Raw genomic sequence first — 21,704 nt, 5'->3', positions numbered from 1 at the left:
GAATGTTCCATGAGTACTTGAGAAGAAAGTGTATTCTGTTGTTTTTGGCTGGAATGTCCTATACATATCAATTAAGTCCATCTTGTTTAATGTGTCATTTAAAGCTTGTGTTTCCTTATTTATTTTCATTTTGGATGATCTGTCCATTGGTGAAAGTGGGGTGTTAATGTCCCCTACTATGATTGTGTTACTATTGATTTCCCCTTTGATGGCTGTTAGCATTTGCCTTATGTATTGAGGTGCTCCTGTGCTGGGTGCATAAATATTTACAATTGTTATATCTTCTTCTTGGATTGATCCCTTGATCATTATGTAGTGTCCTTCCTTGTCTCTTGTAACATTCTTTATTTTAAAGTCTATTTTATCTGATATGAGTATTGCTACTCCAGCTTTATTTTGATTACCATTTGCATGGAATATCTTTTTCCATCCCCTCACTTTCAGTCTGTATGTGTCCCAAGGTCTGAAGTGGGTCTCCTTTAGACAGCATATATACATGTCTTGTTTTTGTATCCATTGAGCCAGTCTATGTCTTTTGGTTGGAGCATTTAATCCATTCACATTTAAGGTAATTATCGATATGTATGTTCCTATTACCATTTTCTTAATTGTTTTGGGTTTGTTACTGTAGGTCTTTTCCTCCTCTTTTGTTTCTTGCCTAGAGAAGTTCCTTTACCATTTGTTGTAAAGCTGGTTTGGTGGTGCTGAATTCTCTTAGCTTTTGCTTGTCTGTAAAGGTTTTAATTTCTCCGTCAAATCTGAATGAGATCCTTGCCAGGTAGAGTAATCTTGGTTGTAGGTTTTTCCCTTTCATCACTTTAAATATGTCCTGCCACTCCCTTCTGGCTTGCAGAGTTTCTGCTGAAAGATCAGCTGTTAACCTTATGGGGATTCCCTTGTATATTATTTGTTGTTTTTCCCTTGCTGCTTTAAATATTTTTTCTTTGTATTTAATTTTTGATAGTTTGATTAATATGTGTCTTGGCGTGTTTCTCCTTGGATTTATCCTATATGGGACTCTCTGCGCTTCCTGGGCTTGCTTAACTATTTCCTTTCCCATATTAGGGAAGTTTTCAACTGTAATCTCTTCAAATATATTCTCATTCCCTTTCTTTTTCTCTTCTTCTGGGACTCCTATAATTCGAATGTTGGTGTGTTTAATATTGTCACAGAGGTCTCTGAGACTGTCCTCAATTCTTTTCATTCTTTTTTCTTTATTCTGCTCTGCAGTAGTTATTTCCACTATTTTATCTTCCAGCTCACTTATCCGTTCTTCTGCCTCAGTTATTGATTCCTTCTAGAGAAATTTTAATTTCATTTATTGTGTTGTTCATCATTGTTTGCTCTTTAGTTCTTGTAGGTCCTTGTTAAACGTTTCTTGTATTTTCTCCATTCTATTTCCAAGATTTCGGATTACCTTTACTATCATTACTCTGAATTCTTTTTCAGGTTGACTGCCTATTTCCTATTTGTTTGGTCTGGTGGGTTTTTACCTTGCTCCTTCATGTGCTGTGTGTTTGTCTGTCTTCTCATTTTGCTTAACTTACTGTGTTTGGGGTCTCCTTTTCACAGGCTGCAGGTTCATAGTTCCCGTTGTTTTTGCTGTCTGCCCCCAGTGGCTTAGGTTGGTTCAGTGGGTTGTGTAGGCTTCCTGGTGGAGGGGAGTAGTGCCTGTGTTCTGGTGGAAGAGGCTGGATATTGTCTTTCTGGTGGGCAGGACCACGTCCGGTGGTGTGTTTTGGGGTGTCTGTGACCTTATGATGATTTTAGGCAGCCTCTCTGCTAATGGGTGGGGTTGTGTTTCTGTCTTGCTAGTTGTTTGATGTAGGGTGTCCAGCACTGTAGCTTGCTGGTCGTTGAGTGGAGCTGGGTCTTAGTGTTGAGGTGGAGCTCTCTGGGAGAGCTTTCGCCATTTGATATTACGTGGAGCTGGGAGGTCTCTGGTCGACCAATGTCTTGAACTCAGCTCTCCCACCTTAGAGGCACAGGCCTGACATCTGGCCAGAGCACCAAGACCCTGTCAGCTGCACGGCTCAGAAGAAAAGGGAGAAAAAAAAAGAAAGAAAGACTAAAATAAAATAAAATAAAATATAATAAAATTAAGTTATTAAAATGAGAAATAATAAATAATTATTAAAAATAAATTAAAAAGTAATAAAAAATTGAAAAAAATAAAAAAGAAAGAAGAGAGAGCAACTAAACCAAAAAAACAAATCTACCAATGATAACAAGCACTAAAAACTATACTAAAAAACACAAAACAAAACGGATAGACAGAACCCTAGGACAAACGGTAAAAGCAAAGCTATACAGACAAAATCACACAAAGAAGCATACACATACATACTCACAAAATGAGAAAAAGGAAAAAAATACATATTTTGTTGCTCCCAAAGCCCACCGCCTCAATTTTGGGATGATTTGTTGTCTATTCAGGTATTCCAGAGATGCAGGGTACATCAAGTTGATTGTGGAGATTTAATCTGCTGCTCCTGAGGCTGCTGGGAGGGATTTCCCTTTCTCTTCTTTGTTCGTACAGCTCCCGGGGTTCAGCTTTGGATCTGGCCCCGCCTCTTTGTGTAGGTTGCCTGAGGGCGTCTGTTCCCTCTCAGACAGGACGGGGTAAAGGAGCAGCTGCTTCGAGATCTCTGTCTCACTCAGTCCGGGGGGAGGGAGTGGTACGGATGCGGGGCGAGCCTGTGGCGGCACAGGCTGGTGTGACCTTGCACCAGCCTGAGGCGTGCCGTGTGTTCTCCCGAGGATGTTGTCCCTGGATCATGGGACCCTGGCAGTGGCGGGCTGCACAGGCTCCCGGGAGGGACGGTGTGGAGAGTGACCTGTGCTCACACACAGGCTTTTTGGTGGCGGCAGCAGCAGCCTTAGCGTCTCCTGCCCGTCTCTGGGGTCTGCGCTGATAGCCGCGACTCATGCCCGTCTCTGGAGCTCGTTTAGGCGGCGCTCTGAATCCCCTCTCCTCGCGTACCCCGAAACAGTGGTCTCTTGCCTCTTAGGCAGTTCCAGACTTTTTCCCGGACCCCCTCCCGGCTAGCTGTGGCGCACTAGCCCCCTTGAGGCTGTGTTCACACAGCCAACCCCAGTCATCTCCCTGGGGTCTGACCTCTGAAGCCCGAGCCTTAGCTCCCAGCCCCCACCCGCCCCGGCAGGTGAGCAGACAAGCGTCTCATGCTCGTGAGTGCTGGTTGGCACCGATCCTCCATGCGGGAATCTCTCCGCTTTGCCCTCTGCACCCCTGTTGCTGTACTCTCCTCCATGGCTCTGAAGCTTCCCCTTCGCCACCCCCTGTCTCCACCAGTGAAAGGGCTTCCTAGTGTGTGGAAACTTTTCCCCCTTCACAGCTCCCTCCCAGAGGTGCAGGTCCCTTCCCTATTTTGTCTCTGTTTTTCCTTTTGCCCTACCCAGGTACGTGGGGAGTTTCTTGCCTTTTGGGAAGTCTGAGGTTTTCTGCCAGCGTTCAGTAGGTGTTCTGTAGGAGTTGTTCCACATGTAGATGTATTTCTGATGTATTTGTGGGGAGGAAGGCAATCTCCACGTCTCACTCCTCCACCATCTCAAAGGTCTCCTCCTGTGTTTTTATCTCTGATGTTGGCGAACAGTTTGAACTCATTGCTGTGCACTTTCTGACAGGATGGGGAGGACCTAAGCCTGAGAGGTTGGGGAGGGGTGGTGGCAGAATGCTGTGATTTTCATTGTTCTTATCTTAGATCCCATTTCCTTCACCATCCACAGACTACCGGGTGTGTTTTTGGAATTAAATTGAGAAGGAGAGTGCATTTGAGAAATAGAACAGAATTCATTTGTAAATGACACATTAAGCTTAGATTTTTGATGCTGGAGAATAGCCTGTCTGCACGTCTATAGATAGGGAAGATGGGCAGCAGAGAAGACAGGGTTTTAACCAGCGAGACTGTAACATAAGCAGTCTGATTCCACGTAAAACCAAGGGAAAAGGATTTCTTAGCCCGAGTCCTGCCTCCAGGACCCTACTCTGGGTCAGGTACAATGAAGGAGCTGGCTGGGAGGGAAGACACCGAGGTAATGGAAATCCTGTATGAGGACTAAATAGGGACAGCTAGTTTTCTGTTTGTCCAAACAGCGCTGGCTCCTGAGAAATCTGGACACAGAAAGAAGGAAGGGAGAAATGATTTCTGCAGTTCACACCTGCTTGGGGAGAGCAAACACTTGGCCACTGAGATTTTCTAAGGAGATACAGAAATTATTTCTTTGCTCTTAAATTCACACATGCTAACCAGTATCCTGGTGATTTGGGCCATCTCCAACTGCTTCTGCTTCCTTGTTTTCTTTTTTAAAATTTTGATTTCATTGGAGTATAGTTGATTTACAATGTTGTGTTAGTTTCAGGTGTACAGCAAAGTGATTTAGTTATATGTATACATATATTCATTCTTTTTCAGATTCTTTTCTCATATAGGTTATCACAGAATACTGAGTAGAGTTCCCTGTGCTATACAGTAGGTCCTTGGTGGTCATCTGTCTTATATATAGTAGTGCATGTGTGTATGTTAATCCCAAGCTCCTGATTTATCCCCCCTCCATGTGCTTCCTTGTGTTCTTTTTAGAGTGTGAACTGATTTATCCTTCCCCCTCTGTTCTTACCCCTTTGACTGTTATCACCACCCTCCCTGGAGAAGATTTCTGTGTTAAACGTGCTTTCTAGCACTTTCTTCTATTTCTTGTACCTTGAGCTGATCAGAAGAATTGAATCAATATGGCATCTGCTTGAAAGATATGGAATCAATATGGCATCTACTAGAAAGAGCTGTCAGTGGTCAGCCAGAGAGGCGGGTCGAATTCAAAGCTCCGAGGAGGCAGGCGTTGCACACCCATGTGTGGGAGAGTCGCCGCTGATGAGGGCTAAGTAGCTCTTACTGGGACCAGGTATCACGCCCTTCAGTTTGGATTACTCGTTACAGTGCATTCATGGGCAAAACTAAATGGCTCCCAAACGCTCAGACATAAGCTGTTCCAAGGGGGCTCAGTTGTGATTCTTGGTGGCTGTGAGCTTCCAAAGCAAATGCACCTCCAAGTTGCAGGGGTGACCTGGCTTCCTGTCCAGGACGGGACGGGTGGCAGTGTTTTTTGGTGACCCTCACATCAGATGGAAGCCTTTTGATTCCGCACTAGAAACTGCAGTCAGAAGAGCCGGGTGTGAGGCCTCTGCACGTGACCCCCTGTGAGCAAGTGAAACCTGACTAAGAACAAAGGATAAAAAAAAGGATCTTTACTTGTCCCAGCCAAGGTTGTTAAGAACCCCAGTGGTGAAGGTCAAATAGCTTCAAGCTTAAGTGGACGGGGAGACCTTCAAGATGGCGAAAGAGTAAGACGTGGAGATCACCCTTCTCCCTACAGATACATCAGAAATACATCTACTGTGGAGCAACTCCTACAGAACACCTACTGAACGCTGGCAGAAGACCTCAGACCTCCCAAAAGGCAAGAAACTCCCCACGTACCTGGGAAGGGCAAAAGGAAAAACGGAAGCCTTTTATCCTTTCTCCTCAACAAACTTCATCTCCCGTCACCCACCTATCCCTCTTTTCTTCTGTTCTCCTCCCTGAAATTGCCTCTCCTTCCTCTCTTTTCTTCCTTTTCTATGTTTGTTCCTACAGGCATGTTTAGACATAGGTAGCTACCAGAGTCATTTGCAGGATCCGTTACAAATAAAGAGAAGGAGGGCCAGGGGTCTTCTTTTGAGACTGTCTCAGATGGCAAATCCTAAGGGATTTGATCTTACCAACTCTCTGCCAGTCACTGCTTGCAATGGTTCATAATCTTATTTGGGAAGTCATCGTTCTCTAAACCATTTTTGCTTTGCGTTAAACAGTTCTCTTTTTTTTTGTTGGATTTAGAAAACAACCAATTATTTCTTTTTTAATATATTTATTTATTTATTTATATTTTTGGCTGTGTTGTGTCTTTGTTGCTGCGAGTGGGCTTTCTCTAGTTGCGGTGAGTGGGGGCTACTCTTTGTTGTGGTGTGCGGGTTTCTTGTTGCGGAGTGCAGACTCTAGGCGCATGGGCTTCTGTAGTTGTGGCGCAGAGGTTCAGTAGTTGTGGTTCCCAGGTTCTAGAGTGCAGGCTCAGTAGTTGTGGCTCACGGGCTTAGTCGCTCCGTGGCATGTGGGATCTTCACGGACCAGGGCTCGAACCCGTGTCCCTGCATTGGCAGGCAGATTCTTAACCACTGCGCCACCAGGGAAGTCCCCCAACCAATTATTTCTATTACTGTAACTAGCCCTGATGCATATACTATTGGAGTGAACTTTCGACTCTGTAGATTTCACCTCCTAAGTGTCGGGAGTCGGGTTCCCGGGGAGGCGGGGCTTCGAGAGCAGGTGGTTTGTCAGGGGGCACTCTGGGTACAGTACCTGTACGGGAGCAAGGGAAGCAGGGCTGGGTGATGGGAGATGGCTCTGTAGTCACAGCAACGGCCTCAGCCGATCCCACGGCATGTTCTAGAAGCTGGGATGACTCTTCAGAGTTGCCCTGATAGAAGCAAAGGGGCCAGGCCCTTGCACTGCCACATCAGTCCTCAGCAAGGCAGCTCCCTTGGGCTGGGGGAAATTCCTTGGCTGGGGGACTCAGAGGGCAACTTTCTGTCTCAGTGGAGGTGGGGTGAAGGATCCGGTCTGTGCGCAGGAAGATGGATGGGTAGGACTCCCATCCGGTTTCTTTCTGGTCCAGATGTCATTTTGTTTGTGAAGTATCTCATGAGATAAGATTAACTTCTGGCTTTGAGTTGGAACACTGCAACACCAATATGACTATTATTTATGGATGAAACATCATGGTTCTTTTTTTACACTCTCCCTTTTCACTCTTTTTACAAGTTTTTTTTCAATTATGTGACAATATGCATGGTTCTCTCCCCACAAAGCCTCTGCTGGCTCCTTGACAGCATATTTTGTAGCTGTTTGTAAGAGACATATAAAGCCTGTTCCAGGGAAAACAAAAAGATATGCTGCTGTATTTTTGGGCATTCATGGCGCATTTTCTACAGGGCTACTCCAGAGGAAGAAGTTTAAAAATGCTTGTTTGTCTGAGCTCACAGATGCATGACCCCTTTGCCATCTGTGTCCGAGTTAGAAAGGTTCATCTGAGAGTGGATTCTGAATCCTTGCTGCCCTTCACAGTAGATTCCTGGTTGCACCTGCGTCTCTGGACAACTGCTCTCTCACAGGTATGTCTAGTAAGTTGGCACGGCAGGAGGGAGTGGAGATAAGCCACAGCGAGCTTTGAGGATCCTAGGAAAAAGAAAACAGTACAAAGGACGGTGCCTGTGGTGTACAGTATTGACGATGTTTACCGGGTGATGGATGAGCATGGTGGACGTGGCGGTGCAGGCTGATCAGGGTGAAATGGCCGAGCAGGAGAGCTGCGAGTGAATCAATCACAGGACCTGCTCCGCCAGCTGGTGGGGTTCATCAGTCTCACAGCCTCGCACGCCAGGCTTATAAATGACCCCGATGGAGGCATGGCGGTGGCGGCCAGGTTTCGGCGACTTCTCCAGCCGAGATCAATAGACCGAGGCGAACAGAAAGAGCACAACTCCAGTGAGATGGTTGGCCATGCACTCTGACTTTATTCCATCAGCCGTGCTTGCTTTCATAAACCCGTATATTCTGTGCCCAAACTTAAAGCCTCCATCCAAAAAAAAAAAAAAAGTCTGGACTTAATTTAACATCTGTATGTAGCATATGTGTGTGTGCTCAAGGGCATGGGTCCTGGACACGGCTGCTGCCCTAAGTCACTGGCTGTCTGACCCAGGTGATTTACTTAACTTCTTTGTGCCTGAGGTGCGTCACTTTTAAAAACGGCAATAAAAAGAATAAGTACTATTCCTTCCTCTTAAAATTCTTCACAGAATTAAATCAGTTAATTTTAATAATTTTAGCAGTTATTATTATGGGATTAGCTCTTGTTGCCTGGTCAACCTCAACCCCATTTAGTTTTAGAAGATGAGCTTGTGTCTTCCTTTGCTGATAAAGGAATGTCCTGTGCATCACCCTAAATTACATACACCCACATCCATCCTCATGGGTTTTTTCAGTCTGCGAGGAGTAAGTGTGTCTTCTGTTATTCAAGCTCAGCCTCTCTGCCTGTGACCCTCATCCTGTTCCCTTCCATGTTTTTCTGGGTCTGGCTTCACATCCTACATTCCCACTTACTGTTCTTTCTCTTCAGTTTCTTTTTTTTTCTTTCTAATGGTCCTAGGTCCTTACTCTCTCTATATCTAAGTCTCTCCAATTCAAACACAGTAAGTGTATCAAGCATGTCTCTTGATCCTGAATCTTACTCTTAATTTTATATTTTTCACTCTCTTTCTCATCTACTCATGTTCTAAACTTTATATCTCTACTACCTCACCCTTTAGTCATTTATCTACCAACAGCATCTTAATTATTCTATTGAAATATTAAAGGTATTCTGGTCTATTGAAATTATTCCAGCAGTCACCAGTGGCCTTCTTATTGTCAAATCCAATGGACATTTTTCAGTCCTTCCCTAATAGCGGACTTCTGTATAGTTATTGGTGCTCTTACTCAGTCCTTCTTTGAAATCCTCTATTCTTCTGGCTTCCATGACACCAGATTTTTCTGATTCTTTAAAAATTGCTTTGAGTGTAGTGTTTTCAGTATTGCTCTTTATAAGTAGTCTGTAACATTATTTTCCATTTCATTTTATATCCAAAAATTCTCTAGGAAAGTATTTTCAATTTCAAAAGAATAGATATTTGTTTACTTATCTTTCTGCCCTTTTTGTTGTTGATACCTAGTTTTATTACATTAAGGTCAGAAAATAGTCGGTATATTTTGGAATATATTGAGATTTTCTTTGTAGTCAAACCTTGATCATGTTTTTTTCAGTGTTTTATGGGCATTTGAAAAAAAATTCTCTTCTTTATATATGTATACATAGATGCAGATTATAGTAAATCAGATATATATGCAGATTATTGTTAATCATACTTTTCAAAGTTTCTGTCATTGCTCATTTTTGTTTCTTTGATTTGTCCATTTATGAGAGTTTCATTAAAGTCTCCTACTCCATTTACTTCAACTATTCTTTCTGCACATGGTTCAGTGCTCTGATAGTTGATGCATGAGTGTACGTTACTGTTATGTCTCCTCGGGGGATTGTATCTTTTCTTTCTGTAAACCGTCCCTGTTGTAAGTCTTCCCCCTCCACTCTGACGTTTCCTCTTCTGCCTCCTTCAAGAGATGTTCCACGAGGTCCTCCTCTCGCCCCTTGCTTTCCCGTGTTACCTGTATGTCCTTAGAAGCCATCTCTGTTCTTATGTGTCCATACGGCATGCAGTGATACTCAGATTTAATCCCAAGTGCAGACATTTATCCAAGGTTCCAACTACTACAGCCAGCTTTCTGATGGGCTGCTCCACCTGGACGTCCCAGGGGCCCCTTGAACTCAACAGATTCAAAGTTCTCTCATCCCCTTTGTCCAGAAACCATCTCCTCTATAGAGATATTCTCTGGCTCCTTTCATGGCCTCACCATTTACCTGGCCATCCAAATAAAAATCTTAAGAGTTGACACACTTGGGTCTGTTGTTTTTCTGGGGTCTAAGAAAAAATAACCATCCGGAGGCAGTTGTGATTCATGGTTTAGGGAGAAATTGCTGCTGATTTTTCACAGTTGCCTAAATAAAAGAGTTATAATCACCCTACCCCCAGGTCATGGTCTAGTGCTCTTCTTCCAGAAAAAAACAATCTAAGCATCTGGGAGCAGGGGATCTGGCTGAAGACCCCAGGGTGTGCCAGGATCCGAGTTAATAGCTGAGTGATTTTGGACAGTTGGCTTCTGAGGACCTCAATTCCTTTATCTTGGGATTATTGTGAGAATTAAATACATTGATAGAGATAATTTTTTCTTGAGCTTACAAGAAAAATTATTTTGATAATCTCATTATCTGGTCCTCGTGATTTCAAAAGTTAACAAACATCATAAAGAAACCAATATGCGTAATATTCAAATGTTATCTTAGACCGTCTTTTTTTTATGTATCCTTATATCAGGGAGCAACAGCCTCTGGTTTTCTTAAAATAATGTCTCCTTTACTTCGAGATACTTGGTCTACCCTAATTTTTCTTTTCCTTTGATAAATCATCCACATTCATTTAACCTTTTTCCTGAGTTTCCACTCTCCACCCCTTTAATCATTTTCACTGCTCTGTCTTGGATCCTCTCCAATTTCTCTGTACCTTTCGGAAAGTTAGAATTCCCAAACGGAGCATGACACTCTAATAAGGGCCAAGTCGACGCCAAATATAGCTCATGACACTCTTTCTTGTCACTTGAGTGACAGACAACACCATTAAGACTTCTCAGTAGCTTAACAGATTTAAAAGGCACACGCCTACCTTGCAGACCCCAAGATCAAACTCCAGGGATGTGATCGGCACGCACTTACGGCAGGAACTTAATGCTGTTATTGATCGCCTCTGGAGAATGAGGAGGTGTGCCTAGAGGATGCAGCCCCATGCATCTGTGTGTGGGTCCAGGGAGGCCAGCACACACTTGGGATTTGGAAGAAAAGCATGGCGGTTGAACTTAGAGGGTTTTTTTTTTTTTTTTAAGAGCTGATTCTTTTACCATTTAGACCTCAGCCATTTTGGGGTCATCTTAATACAGTTGCAGTGAGTCTGGTTATTTAGCTTGCATGACTACACGTTTTATTTTTCCACAGAAAGCATTTAACTTTCTTACTCTAAATGCGGAGGGTTCCGTAGGGACTAGTGAGGTATGGCATCTGGAGAAGGAGGCAAATTCGTTCTGTTAAGTGGTCTGATTGGTGTCCTGGAAAGTCTGAAATAGTAGAAGCTCATTACAAAGTACTGAGATTCAGCGAGCTTGGAACAAATGTAGAAAAGGAAATTAATTTGGGAGTGAGAAGGGTCGAAGATCTTGCTTCAGAAATTTTTACCCGTGTTAGAAGTTTAGGGACATCGTCATGGAGACAGAAAAGTGATGGTTTGAGGAGGAGAGTAGAGTGGGCAGTCCGGCAGAGCGGTGCATATTTCAGATGAGCCTCTCACCCAGGCTTTGCCATGAGAGGCAGCTCTGCAGGCGTAGATCTTACAGCCAGACGCCGGGCCGGGGGCAGTGCCGGCACGTGGGCATTCAGCTGGTATTTGGAGACTAAGGAAGTTGCTAGGAGGATCACCCGCCACTAGATCCCAGGGCACAAAGGGGCGAAAGTGGGTTCACCACGCTGCTGACTGCTGTCCTCCCCCACTGGCTCATGAAGGAACGAGAGCCTCGCCTCTTCCCTCCACTGGCCCGGCTGCGGCTGAGCTCGTGCCGAACCGGTTAAACGTTCTCCGCGGTGTGGCGTGATGGAGAGGGGGTTGTTTTGGCTGCAACCAGATGAGGACAGGTGGTACCACCTGCTACAGGCGACTCCCTTCCAGTTGGCTCGAGGGCCGCCATCCTTGGTCTTTCTGCAGTTTGTGGGGTGGGGAGATGGCCGATGAGGAGGGAATCTGGAGGCGCTCAGAGGTGTCAGTAAATCACAACGGCTTTCACCAGCTGGCAACCCTTTTCACACGGCGTGGCAGAGGCGCTGACATTGAGAGATGGTTGTGCAGACACACAGCTGAATTACTGATGTTCCAGGAGCCCTGTGGGGGCCTCTTCCTGCTGCAGGTGCCTGAGATCTTTCTGTGCTTCATCGGGGCGGCAGAAAGTGCTTCGCAGTTTCGAAAGCTGAAGTTCATTGGAGCCTGGGGTCCTGCTAAGGGACCCTCCAGTGGCCCAGACTTCCTGTACCTGTTTCCCTGGTAGACGGCCCCTCAGCCCATTGACTCATTCTCAGAACCTGGACGGCAACAACCTCTGGGTCTTCATGAAGATCACCCCCAGCAAGCCAGGCAGGCCGTCTTTCTCTGGAGCAGGAAGATTGAGATGCGTTGTCTAGAACTGTCTCTGTTAGTTTTTTTTTCTTTTTTAACATCTTTATTGGAGTATAATTGCTTTACAATGGTGTGTTAGTTTCTGCTTTATAACAAAGTGATTCAACTATACATATACTCTATTAGTTATTGAAGGTGACAGTATAATCTCACGCAAGCCCCATGGTGTCTGAAAGCCCATATGTCCCCACGATGGCCCAGCATTTGAACGCAGTTGTGCTTAGCAGTGGGAGGGTTCTCTGGCGGGAGCCCCGGTGCCTGGGAGCAGCTTGTTGGGGACCCTGTCTCTGAGCCTTTCTGTCTTTACCAGCTTGTGAAAGGGATGCTTTGCTCATAAACATCAGGTGGGAAAAGCAGGTGCAGGTGCCGTGGCCACCCCTGGAGGGAGAGGGGGTTTCGGGGTGGGCAGAGGGACCGTGTACGCTTGGAGGTTCTGCTGGCCAAGCTCAGACACTTGCTCGGCCCTCAGGGTCTGTGCCCAGCTCTGCAGGACGGCAGAGGGGCCGCGCTTGCTGAGAATCTGGAGACGCTGTGTCTTCTGTTCTCGATGGTCTTCCTGCCCCCAAACCTACGCATAGTTCCACAGATCAAGGAGCAGGAGCCGTGCCCCTTCCTGAGGAAGTGATCACGTTTATCAGATGTCCACGTGGATCGGACACTAAGCCAGATCCTTTGCATGAATTATCTTTGATCCTCGCGGCATCCCTATGCAGTGGGTATTATTTCTGTAGTAGCTTGAGCAGGGAGGGAGGTAGATGGGGTGGGGTGTGTGGGATAATGATACCCCCGGGGGTAGGGATGATCACTGTGGGGTTCAGAGGTCAGGGGTAGCAAGTGTGCCCCTGAGGGGTGAACTGAACAGGAACAGCCAGTTGTGTGGTGTGTGGTCTCTGGGCTTTAGAGGAAGGTGCCTTCTGGCCAGAGCAGGGATCCTGGCAGATTTTGTTTCCCTGGCTAATTGGACATTTGTTCACGCTGTCGCCCCACTCACAGAACCAGGCAACAAAGAGGTCTTCAGCATCCACAGGAGGGGGGGCAAAGCAAAACAAAGCCCAGAGCAGTGCAGTGCTATTAATTCAAATTAGTGACCCTCACCTGCGAATGAAGCTGGTGCCTGACAGATTGCTGGCTCTCGGGGGGCAGCAAAGAACAGGCCAGGGGCTCTGCTCGGCTGGCAGGTGATGGATGCCGCCTCCCTGTTCTGCGCCCAATGTGGCCTCTTCCAGGTGTTTCCTGTCTCTGGCAGTGTCCCCTCGCTGCTCCCCTACTGCCCAAAGTCCTGCAGGTCCGCGTGTCGGCCCAGGGGGCTCGCCTCCGAAGGAGAGGCCTGCCGACTGCCCCCGATGTAAAGTGATACAAACTTGCACAGGTGGTATCTCTGGAAATTCACTCTGCAGGGGCTGGTCTGAAATGGGAGTGATTTCCGGGCAGCACTCAAGGATGTGTGGATGCCACGTAGGCACATTTCTCTTATTTATCTCTGCTGACATAAAGGTCTGTTTGATTATAAGGCCTCTTTTCATTCATGCCTTCAGCCACTCCGGCAGTACAGATACAGAGTGAATAAGACAGGGCTCTTGAGAGACAACTTGATCTTCATGAGAAACCCTTTGAAGTGGGTGAGTTTAATCTTACTTTAGGGCTGGGGACTCAGGGAAGTAAAGCAATTCTCCAAAGGTCACTCGGCTAGTAGATGGCAAAGATGGGATTCGAATCCAAGTCCTCTCATTGCAGAGATGGGTGTTAATTTTATGTCAGTGATGGGCCTATGTTTCCCCCGTGTACTCTTTAGCATGAAGGGGGACTATTCAAGTAACCGCATTGCAGAAGGATCACAGAGCCTGGGAACCAGCACATCACCTAATCGAGCTGCTGACTCAGGGCTCCTGTGTGTCAGTGAGGGAGGGGGTGTGGTGAGGTCGATCGCCCCCTGAGGCCCACTCGCTTTCACTGGGAAGGACATGAGGGGGAGAAGGTTGAGGTGCGGGCATTTCACACACGCAGCTTCACACGTGGACACGGGCACCCTGTACCGGTTCTGTCACTCACTCGTCTCCCCTCTGTCCTGTCCATCAGAGATGTATTAGGTCCTGCAACACTTGCCTGCAAACCTGGATCTTTGTCTTCTGTTCTATCTGGGAAAAAGGCTTTCTTGTAGGAGTGAATGGAAATCCAGGGGATCCCTGCCCCCATTCTTGACCCAGCCCCCGAGGGTTACTTTTTTGCAATAAATCCAGACTCTCATTTTCTAGACTGCAGCCTTGGTGGTGAGAGGCATTGCTATTTAAATAACATGTTTTCTTTTCTGTGAAGAAGGAATCTCATTCTGCACCAGCTTTTCCATACATCAAACTGCAAACACAAAGCCCTGGGAAAGCGAGTGGGTCTTGGATTTGTCCCGTGTTTGCTAATTGCCTGAGACCTTTCTATTTAAACAAGTGCTTCTTTCATTGCAGACTTTCCACAAACACAGCTTTGGAGAGAGTTTATATTTTTAGGGAAAAGTAAATAGCTCTGTGTTGTGCTGTACGAGCAACTGTACATGGTGGAGAAACCTGGGTGCCGGGCACAGTATCTCCTGCTTTGGGAGCTGTGCCCAAACGCTTCTCTTTGTTATGTCATTTCTTTATTCATTCTTTCAGCCAGTGCACATTGAATGTCTTCTGTGTGCAGGTGACATGGTACTTGCAGGGAATATAGAGGAAAAAGAATTTCTAAACTGATCTCTGAAGGACCTCATGGTCTAGTGAGGGACAAAGGCCACGATCCGGATTATAATGCAGAGAAGAAATCGTATCATGTGAAGTAAAGAGCTGGGACTTCTGACCTCCTCTGGAGGAGGAGAAAGGAGTTCCTGGAAGCTTCCTGGAAGCGGTGCAGTTTGGGTTAAGACTTAAAGAGCAGGAATTAGCAAAATGGAAAAGCGAGGGTGGTCTCGATTTGCGGGAGCATTTTTTAAAGGTTCGTGAAAGAGAATGGTGCCTTGCAAGTAGTTCTGTTTGATTCTTTGGGGTCCGTGCGGCAGAGCGGAGTGCTGAGGTTCCACTGGAGAGAGGAAGGCAGGGGCCAAATTAAGAACTTCCTCGCTGAGAATGCCCACCCAGGGAGGGGGTCAGAATTATCCAAAAGCAGTGGCGTGCCATGGAAGGGCTTTACGCAGTCGACCTTAATGTGTTTACATTTTAGAAAAATGGAGATTGCACGGGAAGAGGGCAAGACTTTTGTGTTTGACGGGCAGTGACTGAGCAGGTGGGGAAGAGGCGGCCGATTCCCGACGTGTTAAGGAAGCAGAGTTGATGAGACAGGAAGGCAGGTTGCGTGTAGGAGAGCATGAGGGGGAGGAGGAGTGATCCCCAGGTCACTGGCGTGGTGGACTCGGGAGGAGAGGAGTTTGGAGAAGGGGGAGCGTGGCTGTTTGTTCCTGGGAGCTCTGGAATCTGAGGGACCCGGGCGGCATCCCAGTGGAGAGGTCCAGGAAGCAGTTGTTCACGTTGGTCTGATGCTCTAGAGAGTCAGACTTGGAAAATACGAGTGGTTGAAAGGATAAGAGCAGGTGAGATGTTCCAGGAGAGCGGAGAGCACGTGAGTGGGGAGACCCCGGGGAACGTGGGCATTTAAGAGACGGGCACGAAGGAGACACGCTGATCCCCAGAACCCAGAGAGCCAAGGGGGACGAGGTCACACAAGTCAGGGAGGACAGAAATTTGAAGGTGGAGTTGCCAATAGTATCAAATGCTGCACAACACAGTTGAAAAATCTCCATTAAATTTGAAAACGGTGGAGCCCACAGGTAACCTTTCGGAGGTGCTAATACAGAGAAGATGCTTTCAGGAAGCAAGGCTGTGAAGCCCAGAGCAGAAACGAGGCAGCAGCTGGAAGGGTGTGTGAGGCTGAGGGGACTGACGCCCGCCCCAGCACACGGGGTGGATTCTGCATTGGTGCCGTCAAGCCTTGTTGGGTGAGGGGATGCTAGTAAAAACCGTGTGTCGTGAACTGGTCAAGCAGTAGGATGGCTGGCTTGAGGAGGAAGCTACGCCAGGAAGATGAAGGGAAAATACCAGAGTCGGAACTAGTCTTTGAACGTGCTTTCCTGATTCGTACATGAGGAAGAGCTGATCGTGAAACCCGCTTCTTATGGTGCTGTGATTAGGAGAGCAGGCTCTGGACTCTGAAATGCAGTTGCCTTGGTTCAGATTCCAGTTCTGTCACTTACTAGCTGTGTGAGCTTGGGAGAGTTCCTTAGCCTTTCTGTGCTTCAGGTTTTTTGCTTGTAAAATGAAGATCGTGATAGAATCTTCCTCATAGGGTTGCTAAAACAGCGACAAGTCCACACCTTTAAAACACTTGGCACAGTTTCTGACACACAACTAGCACTCAGTAAATGTTAGCTACATTATCCTTACAATATTTTGTATCCATATCATGCTTTTGATCACATGTAATGTTTAAAGCTTCTGCACGCATTTATTCACATTGTGGAACACAGAAAGGGAACTAATTGTGAAAATAGGGTGTATTGCATCTGCACAGTTCTTTCCCAGTTCAAACAAACTCGGGGAAACTGGGACCCAGGGATTCACGTGACTTGTTTAAGGAGACACAGCTGGTGGGCAGAGCCAGAACTTATCCCGGGTCACTGACTTCGTGCTCAGTGTTTCTCCTGATGCTGATGATCACAGAACATCAGACTTAAAGAGGACTTTTAGTTTAGTGGTTGAAAGAGGGCAGACTTTGAGGCCAAACCTTCCATTTGATTTAATCCAGGTTTAACCATCGCCCTGCCTCTATTCTTTCTATTTCCATACAGCGTCTTTTTGTGAGATTCAGCAATTCCTGTGCCTAAGAAGTTCACACTCTTGATGTTCTTTGTCATCAAGTCTATTTTTATATTGTTATAACTACCAGATGTTATTATTGTTAGTATTTATCCAGTCAATATTTTGGTAATTTATTTTTTTCACACTTTAACTTTCAGATATCAGCATCTGTGTTTTCATCTGTGTTAACAAGGACCTGGCGTTGTCTTGGGCAGCACCTGGCACGTGGCAAGCTCTTCCTTTCCTCCTCGTCCATCTCCTCCTCCTCCAAAGCCACCTCCTCCATCTCCTCCTCCTCCTCCCCTCCCTCTCTTCCTTTCCTCCTCCTTCGTTTCTTGGCCACGTATGCTTAGGGCAGTGATCCTCAGATTTAGGATTCATTAGAGCCTCTTGAGGCACACGTTGAGAAGGGGCATCCTGAGCTCCCTTTCCTGAGGTCCGGGCTGGGAACGGTGGTGTTTCCACAAACATCTCCCTTGGGTCGTTGCTGGTAGACCTTCCCTTGAAAGTTGGTTTTCTGGGGAGTTTAGGCGGGAAGGTTGCAGTGTGGAGTGAAGATGTTTTCACTTGAAGGAAAGGATGTCAAACCACAGCATTGGTGCTGTTCCTGCTTCTCCAGTCCCAGGTGGCCGTCGGATTTGAACTGACTCCGCAGTTTAGATTTCCTAGTTTTCTTATTAAACATGGAAAGTAGCTGCCCCGGGAAAGGGCTCCCACAGAGGAGAGTGGCTTCTGTTCGGAGGTGTGGATGAAAACTATTGCTTCCGTATCAGTAAACAGAGGATGTTGCGGCCATTAAGCCATCCCATTACAGCCTCCCCAGGTGAGCCCTCAGGGAACTCAGGGTGGAACATGACGCCCCCATCAAGCTCTCAGCCACTGCAGCCACACACACACATACGCACCCCACCATGGTGCACCTGAGGAGACTGAGGATGAGAAAGCACAGGACACTGGCCCCAGATGGCTGAGGTGCACATCGAAGGAATGATGTCAGTGAGCCCAGACTCTTGCATCTTCCCGTACATAGAAAAGCACTAAATTCCTTAACCCGAGATACCTGGTTTTCTTTAATTAACATTCTTCTTTTGATGTTCCAACTACCTGGTCTCTATTGCAAAAGCTCCTACATATCCTGACACCCACCTTGCCTCTTTGGAGCAGTTTCTCAGAGTTATCTGAGATGCTCTGTCCTGGACTTAAGGCCTCAGTTTTGTCCGCCAAATAAAACATAACTCTCAACTTTAAGTTGCGCATATTTTTTCAGTTGACGGAGGGCTGGGGTCCGGGAGCACACTCCTTCTAGCCTTTTCCACACAGGCAGCTCAAATACCTTTGGTTCTGGGCTATTTGAATGTGTCCTGTCAATCTGTTTATTCTTCCGTTGGATAAACATTTCTTGAGGCAGACTTTATCATGTGTGAGAGGGATATGACCATGACTAAGACCCACATCTATTTTCCAGGAAATCACGGTTCAGTGGAGGCATGATGGGCGTGGGGAGCCACGTGAAGTGGAAGAGACAGGAATAAAGAGGTGTAAACAAGAAATTACAAAGGTGGGAGGTTTACAAGTGTCTTCAGAATTCCTTGGGAGGCTTCAGAGGGAAGTGGAAATTGAACCTGGTTCCTGGTTCCTGGTCACAGGTTACCGAGAGTGGAGGATAAAGCAGCTTGTTATACAGTAATATTAGTATTTTAAAAAACATGATTACTTGCAGCTTATCATGGGGTTTAGCAAATAATTTTTAAAATTCAAACCTAACATTCCTTAAAAGGCCTGTGTGGTCCCTTTGTTTTCCGTTTCACTCGGCGTTTGTGGGGAAATACCTGTTGCTCCAAGTAGCAGTTGCTCACGCTGGGACGGCAGAGGCGTCTCCTCACTGAGTGGTCTGCGGTTGCCTCGTCTCTGGCCTGTCCGTTCCCTCTCCGCCTCCTCGCTGACTCTCAAGGATCCTCCCCGTGGGCTCGTTCAGTCGCTGGTTGCCGACGCTTCCGTGCATCGGGTTTGACTGCTGTGGACAGTGTCTGTCTTTGTGAGTCCCCTTCATCGTCTTCTGGCTCTGCAGGGACAGCCAGCTGACCAAGACGCTGACATTGTTTCCTCAGAAAGCGGAGTGATTAACTTCTTTCAAGGTGCCCCTGTCTGACGAAGATGAAGGGGGGCTGCTGCGGGTGAGAACCCGACAGGAGCCTTGACTGAGGGTGTTGAGTTGCAGGGCGGTGGTGATGGTGATGATGCTGCCGAAGGTCAAGGCGTGAGGAGCGCGTGACTGGCGGGGGCCCTTGCAGGATGCTGACGGCAGGTGTGCAAGCAGAGCTTATCTGGAAGCTCTCGAATTTTCAGGAAAATCAGGGCTTACAACGTTGGATGAATCTCCTGCCAAGTCAGCAAGTGATGGATTCTGCCAGACAGTGCGGGACATCTTGAGAATTTTGATGTCTGTTCATTGCCTCCTTGCTTGACTTACAGTTTTTCACGGATCGTCTATGTTTCATTTTACCCGCCTGCCCCTGCCGCCGTGCATCCATGAGCCCCTGCACGGGCAGCCTGTGTTTGGGGACCACAGTAGGTCAGACAGAAGGAGCTGGGGGACTCGGGCAGCTCCTCCACTCGGGGAGCAGCTACGGAATGTGACCCAGCCCCAGCCGTCTGATTTCCCTTCTGAAAAGGCTATGAGATGCTCTAGGCAGGGGGCAGGAGGCTGGTTTCCCTGGGCCGGGTGGGGGCATCCGAGGAGAGGGGGGAGGAGAAGACGCTGTTTACCTCATGTCCTTGCTTCAGGTGGGACTTCAATTAAATCACACCAGGAAGGTCTGAGTTCTTTTCTTTATTCAAATGCCAGAAAAAGACCAGTTTCTGTGATACGTTTTAAAAAAAGATTTTATTACCTAGTATACTTTTGCCTTAAGAAAATCATTATCAAAATTAACAGATATTTACTGAATCTTAGTTGTCATTTATTGAGTCATTATACGCCCAGAATTGTTTTCAGTGCTTTACATACAGGAGCCTCTTAAAACCAAGCAACCGTTGTCTGAAGTTGCTAGACTTAGTACACAGACAGGAAACTCAGGCTCAGGGAAATGACTTATTCAGGGTCACATGGGCAGCAAGGGAGGAAGTCCTGACTTCTCCGAGTCTGAATTGCGTGCTTCTGGTTGCTCCTCTCCATGGAGTATAGCACGAGACACAGGATATGTTTAAAAGAATAAGACACAGGCCCTGTTTTAAATGCTCACATCCCACGATGGATTCTAAATTCTTCACATTTTATTTAAACCTGATGATTCTCTTTAAGTCTTAGAAAAGAGGAACAGAAAAAATTCTTTGTAAAATCTTAATCTTTAATAAAGACAGTTACTGAGTCACTCTCAAGACCTTTTTGATGGTTAAAGAATCATCGTCTGATCTGTCTTTCAGTGGCTTGTCAATTGCTATTGTTTTCTGTGTGTCTGCATTCCTACTGATGTCCCTTATATGATGTAAAGTCCAGGTGACCTTTGTACAGAGAGTCAGCATGTGCCCAGGGGAGAAATGAGTCAACCGTTCATTTAGACCAACCCTGGTGTCGTCCTGGCCTTGTCTCCCTCCTACACAAACCTTCAACCCTACATCGAGGAACCCTAATTGTGTCTCTAAAACATTATTCGTAAGAGTCATGGGTGTCTTAGCTTCGGCCTCCTTCCTTGCAGCCCTGCCCTGTCCTTCTTTCCCATGGACAACAGCCCATGAGAGCTGTTAAGCAAGGACTCTTCATCCTCTAACTTCTCTTGAATTTGAATCTTGAGCTGAGTAACAAAGAGCTTAAACATGCTTGCATTAGACCAGCCTGTTTCTATCACAGGACCACTCCTACTTTCTTGCCTCTTAGACATCTAAAGCTGCCTCTGAAGGTTTTTGCATATTTCCAACCTGAGGACCCAATATCCTATCCCAGAATTCCCCTTTGCTGGAGTCAGCTCGATGTGGGTTCCCTCGCTTGTAACCAAGTAAGCTCAACCGGATCTCTTCTCGGTTACCACTCCTTGCTCAGTCATGTACTCAGTACATATTTATTAAGGGCCTACTGTGTCCTCTGGGGAAGATGGTTCTGGGCCTCCGTCAGCAGCAGGAGCCGTGGCATGTGCACCTCGGGGCTGTGTGTCTCGCTGGGAGCTGGGTGGGGAGTGTTTGCACTGGGGCATTTCAGCCCGGGCCGGCGGATAATTAATGAGTTTGTTTTTGTGCTGGTGGTTGGAGCTGACACGGTGCCGGCAGGTGCCTTTGTCTTGCTTCCTTCCATCCATCTTTATCGGATCTGCCAGACTCGCCTGTGCTCCTTTTCTTTCTGTCTTTGCATTGAAGGCAGCTGGGGATGGGTCTGCAGGGGAATCCTCCCCGGACAGCCCTGGCAGCGGGGATGTCCTCTGTGTGCGCGAGCCTTTTCTAGTGCTGGTTGTCTACCCGGCCCGCCCTCTGCCTTCATCCGTCACATCTGCAGTGGAGCAGGGGGCTTGGGCATTGTGAGGACGGTGTGCAGACGTTCCCAGGACGTGCTCTTCTTGAGCAGCGAGCCCCATCAGTTTCTTCCTCGTCTGTATCTACCTTCACGTGTGTGGCAAAGGAGAAGAAGAGATTTTAGCCACTGTGTCATACAAGACTCATAGGAAACGCAATTTTCCAGCTGTTTTCTTGATTCCTCCTCTTCCGGAGAAACCTCGCTTTGACCTCTAGACCCAGAGCTGCCTGCCTGCAACATCTCACCCTCCAGCTTGGTTCTTCTTTTCTGCTCCAGCAGCAAAGGCACAGTTCATCCAGTCAAGGCGGAAACCCAAGTCCACTTTACTCTTTCCTATTCTCCGTCCCCTCCGTGTAATCAATTAGCAGTTTCTGCCAACTGCATCCACTTAACACCCCTTATTATTTTTGCATTGCTA

The sequence above is a fragment of the Balaenoptera acutorostrata genome, chromosome 9 (genome assembly GCF_949987535.1).
Source record: "Balaenoptera acutorostrata chromosome 9, mBalAcu1.1, whole genome shotgun sequence".
Lineage (NCBI taxonomy): Eukaryota > Metazoa > Chordata > Mammalia > Artiodactyla > Balaenopteridae > Balaenoptera > Balaenoptera acutorostrata.
The sequence above is the reverse complement of the archived record's forward strand: the minus strand, read 5'-3'. Positions refer to the sequence as shown.